Consider the following 11,479-nt stretch of genomic DNA (forward strand, 5'->3'; position numbering starts at 1 on the left):
TCAGGTTGCAAATTAAAAATAATTTTTTTCTTCATTTAGCTCTGAAAAAATATTTGGGCTTCTAGCAGTGTGTGGGACTTGTTCTATTAGTCCTTCTATACTGACCTCCAGCAGGTTGCAAATTGAATATAATTTTTTTCTGCATCTAGCTCTGAAAAAATATTTGGGCTTCTAGCGGTGTGTGGGACTTGGTCTATTAGTCCATCTATACTGACCTCCATCAGGTTGCAAATTAAAAATAATTTTTTTCTGCATCTAACCCAGCCAATAGTTTTGGCCTAATACCACAGTTTGGGCACTCAGCTCTGCTCGGTTACCATCCATTGTTTTTTTGTGCAAACAACTCCAGAGTTGTGAATTAGTTAACCACCAAAATGAGTGGAAAAAGGCCTGCTGCTGGTGGAAAGGGGAATAGGCGTGTTGGGAAGGGGAAAAAAGGTTGTGTCCGTGGGGTAGGTGCAGAAGAAAGACCATCTTCCAGCCAAACTAAAATGTCTACTTCTTTTAGCGGACAATGTGATAAGATCCCTTTCTTACGGCCACGCCAATCGCTACAAATTCCAGATGAGGCACAAAAACAGCAGGTGCTTCAACGGATATCAAGTGCTCCTTTAAGTGGGCTCTCCTCCACATCAACTTCAGCATCACAAATACTCCAGTCCTCAAAGGTGTCACCCAAATCGCACTTGCTTCCTCACAGCTCCCAAATCTCCAGCTGCCGGTCTGAGTATGAGGTAGAACAGATGGTTGAGTCTGCAGAGCTGTTTACTCATACTATAGCCTGGGAATCAGAGGTCGACTCCAGCGCTTCTGTGAATCCAGACGAGGAAATGATCTGCACTGATGCCCAGAATCTTTATGAGTCGGATCCAGGACCAGACGCAGAAGGTTCTGACCATAATGTAGACCCTCATTCCCAAACTGTAACTCCTGTTGGTGGAGACAATGAGGAAGACGATGATAAGACTCAAATACCTGATTGGAGCGACAACTTTAGTTTTTTGTCAGGGCAGGAACAGGTTGGCTCTGAGGACGACGGGTGTGATAACGCACAGGGTGATGATGATGAGGTCGGAGATCCCACTTACTGTCAACCCACAGTCAGCCAAGAGATGAGGTCAGCAGAGGAGGTGGAGGAAGATGCTAGTGACGACGAGGTCAGGTTGCGCCTTCCTGGACAGAGACGTAGTACTGGAAGCACGTCAACAACTGCATCCTCAAACACAACTCTGCCTCTCACCACAAGTCGTGGTGGCTCTTCAGGTCGCATGGGTGCTAAGCCTTGCATAGCCTGGGCATTTTTTCAGATCGATAAAGATGACCCAACTCGTGTTATCTGTAACATTTGTCAGCAAAAGCTAAGTAGAGGCCAAAAAATACATAGTTTGAGTACTTCATGCATGAACCGGCACATGGACATGAAGCATAAGTTGCAGTGGGAAGCTCAGTGTGCTACAATGCGGTCTAGCCGGCCGGGCCAACCACCGTCTGCCATATCTTGTGCATCCGCGGCCTCTTCATCCTCTGTGACTGGGGGGACAGCAGTCACACCTGTTTTGGGGCGCAGACCTGCCACCTCTTTACCCGCAACAGCCAGCGTGATTGGCAGGTCATCATTTTCTTTGGAGGTGGTAACACCAGCTGGTCTTGAGCGCTGTCCGACATCGATAGCACCACCTTTGGATCAAGGCAACCTAACATGTCCGCCTGCATCTTCCTCACAGACCGGCAGTTTGCCGGGGACACCCTTATCAACCCCGTCTAAGCACAATAGCCAGCCCTCGGTCCCTCAGATGTGGACAAGTAAAAGACCATTTCCTCCTAGCCATGAGAAAGCTAAGAGGTTGAATTTCACCATCTGCAAGCTCTTGGCTACAGAAATGCTGCCTTTCCGCCTGGTGGACACAGAGGATTTTCGAGACCTTATGTCCGTCGCAATGCCCCAGTACCAGATGCCCAGTCGGCACTACTTCTCAAAGAAAGGTGTGCCTGCGCTCCACCAGCATGTCGCACACAACATCACCGCTTCTTTGAGAAACTCTGTGTGTGACAGGGTGCATTTCACCACAGACACTTGGACGAGTAGGCATGGACAGGGGCGTTACATGTCGCTGACTGGGCACTGGGTAACTATGGTGACAGCAGGACAAGGGGCTGCTGTCCAAGTCTTGCCGTCCCCACGAGTTGTGCGTCAATCCTCTTTATGTCATTTTTCCACCACTGCTTCTGCCTCCTCAACCTCCTCTCGGTCTTCCACCTGCACCCAAAGCCTGTCTGGTCATGCCACAAGCTTTCTAACTGCGCAGAAGGGATCCTGCACACCTCCTTACTATGCTGGCAGTAGGGCTCAACGTCATCAGGCGGTTTTTACATTGAAATGTCTGGGAAATGTGAGTCACACAGCTGAGGAGTTGTGGTCAGCTCTGGAGAACCAATTTCATGAATGGTTGTCTCCACTGGACCTGAAACCAGGGAAGGCCGTGTGCGACAATGCTGCAAACCTGGGTGCGGCCCTTCGCCGGGGCAATGTCACACACGTGCCTTGTATGGCTCACGTGTTGAACCTGGTTGTCCAGCAATTTTTAGCCCACTATCCCAGACTAGATGGCCTTCTGCAGAGGGCACGGTCGCTGTGTGCTCACTTCCGCCGTTCGCATCCCGCAGCTCAGCGACTTACATCTCTACAGAAGTCGTTGGGCCTGCCACTTCACCGGCTAAAATGCGATGTGCCTACCCGGTGGAATTCAACTCTGCACATGTTGCAGCGACTGTGGCAGCACCGACAAGCCCTGGTGCAATACGTTCTGACGTATAGCCTGGGCCAACGAGATTCAGAGGTGGGGCAAATCACGCTGGAGGAGTGGTCTCAGATCAGGGACCTATGCACCCTTCTGCACAGTTTTGAAATGGCGACGAAGATGTTTAGTGCTGACGATGCCATTATCAGCATGACTATTCCGGTGATTTACATGCTGGAGCACATGTTAAACAGAATTCGGAGTCAGGTGGTGGCACAAGAGGAGGTGGAGGAAGTAGAGGAGGAGGAGTTGTATGCGGAAGGGCTAACATCTGCAAGGTCCAGACGGTCGGCAGCACCAAGGCGGCAGGCATGTGAGGGTGGGGGAGATGGTTTTACCAGGGCGCATGGTAGCAGCCAAACTAGTGAGGAAGGTGCAGGAGCCCAGGAAGAAGTGGAGGACGAACTGATGGAAGACTCATCAGATGAGGGAGACCTTGATCACATTTCTGTTGTGCGAGGTTGGGGGGGGAGGACAGAGGAAGGAAGCATGATTGTTACCTCGCCACCAACACAACAGGGACTTGGTGCTCCTGGATGCGCAACACACATGAGTGCCTTCTTGCTGCACTACCTGCAACATGACCCTCGAATTGTGAGAATTAGAAATAATCCTGACTACTGGGTTGCCACACTGTTAGATCCCCGGTACAAAAGTAAATTTGCAGAAATTATTCCTGCCATAGAAAGGGATGCACGCATGCAGGAGTATCAGCAGAGACTGTTGCAGAATCTTACATGTGCTTTTCCACAAAATACCAGTGGTGCACGTAGTGAATCTCACAGTTCCAACTTGCCAACCGTGGGACCGTCAAGTGTTCAGCACTCAAACCGTGACAGAACCACAGTATCTGCTGGTAACATCAATTTTGCGGAATCATTTCACCACTTTTTTAGCCCATCCTTTGCAAGGCCACAGGAGACAAGAAGTCTGACACATAGTCAACGCCTAGAGACGATGGTACAGGAGTATCTCCAAGTAAACATTGAAGCCACGACTGTGTCACTGGACCCTTGCTCTTTTTGGGCTTCCAATCTGGATAAATGGCCGGAGCTAGCCACTTACGCCTTGGAGATCTTGTCATGCCCCGCAGCCAGCGTTCTGTCTGAACGTGTGTTCAGCGCTGCTGGTGGTGTGCTGACAGATAAGCGCACGCGGCTCTCCACTGATAATGTAGACAGACTCACGTTCATAAAGATGAACAAATCATGGATCCGAAACGACTTTTCTACCCCTGTGTCATCCTGGGGAGAGTAAAAGCTTGATGATTGGTTAAAATCACCCTACCAACTGTTTTAAGCTTTCAAATTACTAATCATGTTTATCTGTATCTTGACTGGAAAATAATTTGGGCTTTGTAGCAGTGTGCAGCACTGATCCTATTAGGCCATCTATACTAAAGCTTCACCAGATTTAAAATTAAAAATAATTTTTAGCTGCATCTAGCCCGGAAAATAATTTTGGGGCTCCGAGATGCGCAAGGCACATAAGTGCCTTCTTGCTGCACTACCTGCAGCATGACCCTCATATTGTCAGAATTCGAAGTAATCATGACTACTGGGTTGCCACACTCTTAGATCCCCCAAACTTTTCGATCAACCTTTTCATTTTAATAAAGACCAAAAAAATGGTCATTTTTGAAATTATAAGCATTAGCAGGTTGTTAGAAACTGAAATCAAACAGTTTTCAACTCAAAACTTTATTCTAGGTGATGTTACATTTTCACATAGGACCCCTTGTTCGAAAGGAGCTTCTGAACTCTCTCGTCCATTGAATTTGTCAGGTTTTGGATGGTTTCTGCTTCAGTTGTTTTGCATGAGGACAGAATACCCTCCCAGAGCTGTTGCTTAGATGTGAACTGCCTCCCGCCATCATAGACACTCCTTTTAATGATGCTCCAAAGGTTCTGAATGGGGTAGAGGTCAGGGGAGCATGGGGGTCACACCATAAGTTTGTCCCCTTTTATGCCCATATCAGCCAGAGATGCAGATGTTTTATGTGCAGCATGAGATGGTGCATTATCATGCAGAAAAATGATCTTGCTGTGAAATACACGGTTCTTCTTCTTGAACCATGGCAGGAAGTGCTGTTTGAGAAAATCCACATACATTATGGAGTTCATCTTTAGCGCCTTCAGGGATCCTAAAGGGGCCGACAATCTCTCTCCCCATGATTCCAGCCCAAAACATTACTCCACCTCCTCCTTGTTGGCGCTGTAGCCGTGTTTGCGTGGGGTGTCCATCAACCAGCCATCCTCCACTCCATCCATCTGGACCATCGAGCGCTGCACGGCACTCATCCGTGAACAAAACAGTTTTGAAATCAGTCTTCATGTAATGTTTGGCCCACTGGAGCCGTTTCTGCTTGTGTGAAGTGGATAGAGGAGGTCGACAGGATGGCGCATGCACAGCTGCAAACCTCTGAAGGACCCTGCATCTTGTTGTTCGGGGGACGTTGGAGGCACAAGCAGCTTCAAAAACTTGTCTGCTGCTATGACAAGGCTTTTTTGCCGCTGCTCTTTCAACCTGACGTAATTGCCTGTAGGAAAGAGTCCTCAATTTGCCCTTATCAGCACGCACACGTGTGTACTGTGAATCAGCTACATACTTCTTGATTGCCAAGACACTTCATCCTGATCATCGCACAATGTTGATTGTAGTCATGCCTTGACCTAAACACTCCACAATTTGTTGCTTCTCAGCAGCCGACACATCCTTTTTCTTTCCCATTTTGGCAGAAAATGTAGGCTGCTTAATAATGTGAGAGAGCCTTCTTAAGTAGTTTTGCCTTTCATTGGACACACCTGCCAAACTAATTAGCACAGGTGTCTGCAATTGCTTACAGTGATATAAAGAGCCCTGACACACATCACCATCAATGAGTTTAACTGACAAACAAACAAATTCTTCCCTTATCACTCCTAAACACTTTTTGTATAATAATTTGGAACGCAGTGTACATGTGCTTTTCCACAAAACACCAGTGGTTCACGTAGTGAATCTTACAGTTCTAACTTGCCAACCGTGGTCTGTATGGAGTTGTTCAATAAAGGGCCCAAAATTAAGATAACATAGATGGGAGAGGTCTCTATGAATAGGAATTCCTAAGTATTTGATACCCTGTGAGGGCCAGGCAAAGGGAAAGTTGGACTGGATGGAATCCTATATGGATTTGGGGAGGGAGACATCGAGGGCCTCAGACTTCGCTGCATTGATTTTAAAATTTTACCATGTAACAAAGTGATCTATTTCAGCCATAACAGCATGGATGGATATATGTGATTGAGTGATATATACTAGGACATCATCAGCAAATAGAGAGCACTTGTACTCGGTGCCTCCCACCTCAATCCACCTAATATTGGGGTTATGGCGAATTGATGAGAGCAGGTGCTCCGTCACTAGGATGTATAAGAGAGGGGACAGAGGACATCACTGCCTTGTCCCATTGGTGATTGTGAAAGGTGATGAAAATGTTCTGACGCACCCCCTGGGCCTTGGGACACCCGGAGCCGGACCCTTTTTGGTGGATGCTGGTGGTTGTAGTCTTCGTGGCGGCGACCCAGTTCCGTGGCTCAGGGCGGTCAAACCAGTGGCGGAACTATTTATGTGGTTTTCATGTTTAAATGTCCGACTACGCCACCCGTGGATTGCGGTCAGAGTGAACCGCCGCTACAGGGCAGACCACTGAGGCTGGTGTTGTGGGTGCAGCAGAGCGTAGCATAACTCCCCACGGGAGGAGTACAGCCTCAGGGCAGTGTATGCGGAGGATGGGGGTGATGGTGCAGGGCAGCAGCAGTAACGACACGGAGTCAGTGATGCAGTTCAGGGCCTTTACTCACAGTTCTTATTATCCAGACCACGTCTGCAGGTAACGGCTGCCCACGTCGTACTGTGCTCACCAGGTGAGGGGCTCAGACAACTCCCAGATAACTTTGGAGCACTTCACAGGACCCCCTTTGTGTGTCCTTTGTCTGGCCTTTCTTACCAACACTTCTGTCCGGCTGCCTCGGGCCTCCTCTTGGTAAACTTGGCGCCAGTTTCCCTGACCCTATGTGGTGCCTTCCTAGCGGGTGTAGCGAGGGGCTGCGCCACATAAAATGTCAGAGCCTCCGGTTTCTAGCTGAGGGTCGTTTCCTGCCTCCACTAGTTCGGGGACCGGTCTCCCCCTTTGGCCTGACCCCTCCACGCAGGTGGATTCGGGCGTGCGGTGGCGACTCGCCCGTCCGCACCCCTGGGATCCCTTCATTCCTCGTTCCTGGAGCCTTCTCCGCTCCTCTTCCTTCCTTCTCCCTCTTCCAGGCCTGGGCCTCTGTTACTAGGCCCGCCTCCGGAGCAGAGCTCATGCAGAGCCCCTGCTCCCTGCCACTTCTGCTCAGACTTCTCTGCACTGAACTAAGATGGTGCCCACCTTTTATACTCCCTTCTCAATGCACCCAGGAACTGCTTCCTCCCTGCTCCTGCACTACAGGGTTCCCCTTCCTCAGTGTTCCCTCCCCCCACTCCAGCCAGGGACAGGGACTGTCGTGCCCATCTCAGGGGCATATTGGTCGCCCTGCCCCACGGCAATGTGGTGTAATGCATGCAGGTGTCGGGTCCTGATCCACACTCCATCCTTACCTGAGAGTGAGATATCACACCTCTGGGTGAGGTGCAATACGTCTTTAGCAACCGAGCCCTCAGGGTGCTACAGTTCCATTTATCTTCAGCCTAGGTGACGTATTGCGATACAGGGCCGTGATTTTGGCTATAAAAGGGTCCCCTAGACCCCTACCCCAAGCTTTTTAAGAGAATCATATATGGCGTGCCAGGAGACTCTATGGAATGCTTTCTCAGCATCCAACGAGAGTATCTAATTACAAATTTTTAACTGCATCTAGCCCAGGAAATACTTTGTGCCTAGTAGCAGTGTCTGCTAGTAAGCGGATTATCCCGGCTGTTAAGCAAGCTGCACCACCTGTAGTTTAGACACTTAATTTTTTCAAAGGAAATGCTTCGGGACCATGGGATACTTAGTGAAGAGCATCAGGAGGCACCCCAAGGCATAGGGGCTGGGACTGGCAGTAGGATGCCTTGCGGTGGACAGCCGAGCTCGATCCTTATAAAAGCTTTTTAACTGCAGCAGCTTTAGTGGACGCTACTGGAGCTGGAATTACCGCGGCTGCTGGCATGAGACTTGCCCTCCAATAGATCCTTGTAAATGGATTTAAAGTGTATTCATTCAAATTAGAGAGACAATTTAAATTAAAAAGCTTAGAGCTGCCTCCACCACAGGGGGGCTCGCTCGACCCACCAGCGGACAGGCACCAGTATTGGGAGAGGGGGGCTGGCCGTCAGGGTTCACCGCGGCTCTGGCACAAACCCGGCGACACGGAGGTGGCACGGGCAGGAGCGGACTGGCCGTGTCGGCTTCTCACTTTTTGGATTTTAGAAGGGCATGACATGCCTATATCTGTGTCTCCCCCTCCTTTTACTCCTCCACCTCTTTTATTTTCGCATGACTATATGTACTTGTCACTTTTCCATGTGTTAGTTATGTCTTCTGAGCAGTTTGTCAGCTTTTGGACACCTTTGAAGGTGTTTTCTATGTGTTTCTATGTGTTTTTGTTTGCCTGCCATTGGTTTTAACGGTGTTCGAAGGTGTTCGACGAACAGTCCGACGAACAGTTCGGCGAACACACGGGTGTTCGACGAACCGAACCGAACTCGAACACTACGGGGGTGGCTCAACACTACTCCAGACCTGAGCGGGCACTAGATCTCTCGGCTCAGGATGACTTGTGGGTAAACCAGTCAGCACCTGAAAGGAAAGCTTCTTCAAGTGTAATGCTCCAATCTGGAGCTTAATTTGTACAGACATATTTTGACTGTTTCTGAGTAGGGCTCGTCCTTCTGCAGACAATGCCCAAACCGGCTTCTGGAGTTTTCGGACGGGAATCAGACATTGACTCTTCAAGGCTTTAAGCCCGAAACTTCCGATTAATCCGAGGCTTTTACTTGCCACGGAGACAGTCATGGTCATCTGTGGAGAGGAAACACTAACGCCAAGGGCAGCCTCTCCTACAGGCCTAGTGTCTTGGTATTCTCCAACCTTCACTGGACAAAGACCGTCAGGGGGTCCCAAACAACCGCTGCGGGACGGCAATCCGATTTCGTGACTGAGTTCCGGCCTCTGCTTTGCCTGCCGAACATGGTCAACCTTCATGGATTCCGTGCGGGTAGCTGCTTCTACAGGCTGGGGAACAGGAGGTCTTTGGGAGGACAGAACCTGGCGTGAAGGCTTGCCTCTACGCCTAGCACGTCTGGACTGCCTCTTGAGGTGGGGAAGAGAAGTATTCTGTGGAGCGTAGTCATCCTGTGAGGATTCTGGGTGGGCAGCAGTCTCTTCAGGCTGGAGAACTGGTGAGTTACCCACACACATTACCCATCGGGGCTGCTCCGGGATATTGGGAAGGGAAGCTTTAGCTGAGGCTTCAGGATTGGGGTCATCGAAGACCATTAGAAAGGCCACCAGGAAGGCCTGCAGGTCAAGGACGATAGGATCCCATGCTTCCCATAGGGGGGTGATCCATTTCAAGGCATCACCCGCTAGGTAGGATATCATAAATGCCACTTTAGCCCAATCGGTAGGAAAATAGAGAGGGTAGAACTTGAAATGCAGCATGCATTAATCCACAAATGTACGGCTTTGTTTAGGATTCCCATAGTACCGTGGCGGATCCGCAGGAACAAGTGCTGATAGATCCATTTGGGCTGGTGCATAAATCGCCTGGGCCATAGCTAGAGAAAATTTTATTTATTTTTTTATTATTATTATTATTTTTTTTAATTTATTATTTTTAATGCACGTATTTGCTGGACACGGATTCAAAATGTCTCTGAGAGCAAAGGGCCGTGGGGCTCAATGGGAAGCATGGCCTGAGCAAACTGTTATGCACGCGCCCGGGCTGGCTGGCGTGTGCGTGATTTAGTGATTCCACTGTGCCATGAACCGGAGAGTGCCTGGAGGGGCGTAACTAAGTATCTACCCGATCCAACCAAGGTCGCACGACGGCTAACGACGCCGTGCACCAAGGAGGAACCGAGCAGAGGGACCAGGTGCTACTCCAGGCCAGACCCCGGACACGGCTGTTGACCCACACCGGGGAATACAGGAACAGGCAGGTTAGGCTGGCACACAGACAGGTGGGTATTGGCAGGCACGGCTGGCATGCAGACAGGTGGGCACTGGCAGGCATGGCTGGAGTGCAGACAGGAGGATACTGGCAGGCACGGCTGGTATGCAGACAGGAGGGTACTGACAAGTACGGCTGGCGTGCAGACAGGGAGGTACTAGCAGGTTGGAGCACAGGCTGGATAGGGTCCAGTACAGACTGGGATTCAGGAACAGAACCGCAGATGCGGTAGACAAGCAGAGCAGAGAGGAACCGCTGGAGCGGTGGGCAAGGCGGAGCAGAGAGGTACCGCCGGAGCGGTGAGCAAGCAGAGCAGGGAGAATCCGCCGGAGCGGTGGGCAAGGCAGAGCAGGCAGGAACCGCCGGAGCGGTGAGCAAGGCAGAGCAGGCAGGAACCGTCGGAGCGGTGAGCAAGGTAGAGCAGGCAGGAACCGCCGGAGCGGTGAGCAAGGCAGAGCAGGCCGGAACCGCCGGAGCGGTGAGCACGGCAGAGCAGGCAGGAACCGCCGGAGCGGTGAGCAAGGCAGAGCAGGCAGGAACCGCCGGAGTGGTGAGCAAGGCAGAGAGGAACCGCCGGAGTGGTGAGCAAGGCAGAGCAAGAAGGAACCGCCGGAGAGGTGAGCAAGGCAGAGCGGGCAGGAACCGCCGGAGCGGTGAGCAAGGCAGAGCGGGTAGGAACCGCCGGAGCGGTGAGCAAGGCAGAGAGGACAGGGCTCTGTTCACACTGAACAGACTGGAAGGGAAAAGCAGAACCAGATACACTCAAGGTACTTGCAATGAAGTAGCGAGTGGACTCTAAACTCACAAACGGAAGTACAGCGACAACGAGTAGGAGTTAGGTGCAGGTTCAGACTCTGCAGAAAAAGGGAGGGTACGGACATAGAGAAAAACAGGTAACAGGCTAGGAGAGTGTTCAGACAGGAACTGAGTGTTCAGACAGGAACTGACACTGCAGCGAGATACAGGAGCGAGTCTGGGTATGCGGCCCCCAGAATGGCGGACTAACAGGCTAGAAGACACAGATAACAGGTCTGTGTATGCGGCCCCCAGAAGGCGGGACAAACAGGCTAGGAGAGTGTTCAGACAGGCCTGGGAATACAGCCTCCAGGAAGGCGGACAGGCAGGAAAAACAGAACAGGACCTGGCACATCAGAGGCAAGAAGCCCTCTGAGGATACCCTCTCCACCCTCAGGCACCAGCTTCAAGGTGGAGCTGGTTTAAATATCCAGTGACAGACAGCAATAGGCTGAGGACGCATTAGGGATGTGCCCACAGCAGCTACAAAAAACAGGAAGTAACCGGGCCGCCGCCCTAAGCAGTCAGAACAGAGACAAACAGACAGCATGAATAGAAGCCAGGCTAGCAGACTGGACTGAAGATCAAGTTTGCGATCTTGCATAGTGAGAGATGGTGCACCATGCAAGCCCGCCACCAGGTATGTTACAAAAACATAATATTTTATTAATTATTGATATAAAAATACACAACTAAAAAGACAGGGCGAAG

This window comes from Phyllobates terribilis, unplaced genomic scaffold, assembly GCF_046119375.1.
Source record: "Phyllobates terribilis strain yellow unplaced genomic scaffold, ASM4611937v1 Scaffold_5__5_contigs__length_657084704, whole genome shotgun sequence".
NCBI lineage: Eukaryota > Metazoa > Chordata > Amphibia > Anura > Dendrobatidae > Phyllobates > Phyllobates terribilis.